Below are 2,621 nucleotides of genomic sequence, written 5' to 3'. Positions count from 1 at the left end.
CACACACACACACACACACACACACACACACACACACACATAAACACACACGCTCACTCTCTCTTACGCATATGTTTCAGTCACATGAAGGGGAGGGATAATTAGGATTTTATAAAAAAAAAAAAAAAATATATATATATATATATATATATATATGTACAAACATATCTGTATATATGTATCTATATATACTGTAACATGCTAAATGTGAAAAATGTGTAGAATGCTTTTAAATGCATGGCAAATGTTTTGTATATGGGAAATTCCCACAGAGGTGTAGTTAGAAAACCACTGAATTAACTAGCTAATGAGGCATTAATTGCCTATCAATGCTGTTTATATGCAGGATAGCTGGAAACAGCCAACAAGAACTGAATTTCTCTTTGTAGGTTTGGAATGGTGTTAGAAGGGGCTTACCTGAAGATTTTGTAGGTGTGGTGTTTGACAGCCCAGTCAAGGTCTTTTTGTGGAGTGTACCTGCAATACGGCGTAAAAATGTGGGCCTGTATGAGGTCCACACTCAAGGACTTTAAAAGGGTACTTTATTTGATAGAAGGGCTGCACAAGACTCTGTGTATGTATTATGTGTGTGTATGCATTATGTGTGTGTGTGTGTGTGTGTGTGTGTGTGTGTGTGTGTGTGTGTGTGTGTGTGTGTGTGTGTGTGTGTGTGTGTGTGTGTGTGTGTGTGTGTGTGTGTGTGTGTGTGTGTGTGTGTGTGTTTGTGTGCGTGTGTGTGATTGTGTAGTTGAGAGAACAATAAGGTACTGTAATGATTATTAGAACCAGATCCCAAATGAGGATATTATAATGGTTTTCCCTGTGGATTTACAGATACACTTTTTTTTTTAAAAATATAACTAGTTGTAGTGCCTCCAGTGTTTTCTTTGACTTACTATACATTCAAAACCCTAAGCTACTAGTCACATTTGGGTCACTTGGTCAACAGTCAGGGCTTTATACTTTTATACCACTGACACTGCTTTAACCAGGACAATTGTATGTGCAAAAAATCATGTAGCCAATTTACACTCTAAAGAAAAAAAATAGAAAGGCTGGACTTCATATTGCACTGGCAGTCAAACTAAAGGTGTCTTGTCAGTTTGATCCAGAGGTAATCTCATCTGGCAAAAACCTTGATGTTTTCTTTGAAATATTTTGACATTATAGTGAATAATGAGTGTCCAGAACTATGGCTTATGTTTAGAAAATGCTATTGCTTTATATGTAAATAGGTCTTGTGCATGTCTGTGAGAATACAACAGGTATACATTTTTATGTTTTTAAATTCTGATTGAGAGAGAATGTTAATTCATGCAATATTTACAGATGTTCTATTATTATAATGATGTGAAAAATTGAATAGTTTCTTAGACAAATGGACTTCAACACAGTGTTTTATCCTGAATACTGCCATATTTGATTATACTGTACATCATTATTTTCTGAATTACTATCATTTTATTCAATTTTTGGAAATTAATTATTATTTATTTTATATTTAACAATGTGTTATTTGGGTAAGTGAGAAGGTCCATATGACTTTTTTAGCTATGATCTGGGCCACAGAAGGAAAGGTTAATATAACATAAATATATTGACAATTTAGTATAGCCAGCCAATTGATGTTTCTGGGAGATGGGAGGAAAACCAGACTTTCTGGCAAAATCCCATATAGAACATGTGTAACATGTAAACTCCACAAAGATACTGGATATATTAAACAATATATTTTGATAAACAATTAAATAAATCAGCTTGTTGGGGTTCACGATGGCAGCAATGACATATTGTGATGCAATTCATTAGGAAAAGCTTAATTAGGAGGAATAATGTAACTTGCTGATTATGTTTAACTGCATAAACTGATTATATTGAGAAGCTATGAAGATCGTGAATATTTCTGTAATTACATAGATATATCTTTTACTAAAGTTAACATTTAAGGTAGCTTCTCACTTGGCATTTCCAGTAGTACATATTTAAATGCCATATTATTTAATTATCTGCCAATTATACATAGAAGACCTGGTGGGTTCATAGTGTTACTGAGCATATTGTTCTACTATCAACAACATAAACACACAGATAATATAATCTCTTGAATGATGATGAAAATTGATTCAGTTTAAGGTAAATAATATATATGGAGTTAAATAATTAATAAAGCTGTTTCCATAGTGTTTAATATCATCATACAATAACTTATAGCACAACAGTAAGTGAATGTTTTGTAAATGTTGGTATTTGCTTCATTTAACTGATGCATTGGATTTAGTTAATACATATTACATTGCATGAGATATAGCTGTTTCACAATGTTGAATATATGGAGGTTGATAAAGGCTTGAAAAAGGTTTATCGTAAAACACTGGGAAACAAAATGCCAAACCAATACATATGATTAGTTATAAGTTCCAAGAGAATATGAGGAAAACAACCTTGACACAACAATTTCTAAATATTGTATAGATTTTTTATCCAAACAAAAGATGAAAGATCAAAACATTATGGAATAAAATGACTAATGGAAGAAAGAACATAAAATGTAAAAAATAAATTCTTTGTGAAAAAACTTACTAATTCTATTTTAATGGCTTGTTGAAAATGTTTGTTAATAT

Source organism: Protopterus annectens, chromosome 10.part0 (assembly GCF_019279795.1).
Source record: "Protopterus annectens isolate FY-2018-M chromosome 10.part0, PAN1.0, whole genome shotgun sequence".
NCBI lineage: Eukaryota > Metazoa > Chordata > Ceratodontiformes > Protopteridae > Protopterus > Protopterus annectens.
Note: the sequence above shows the minus strand (reverse complement) of the source record.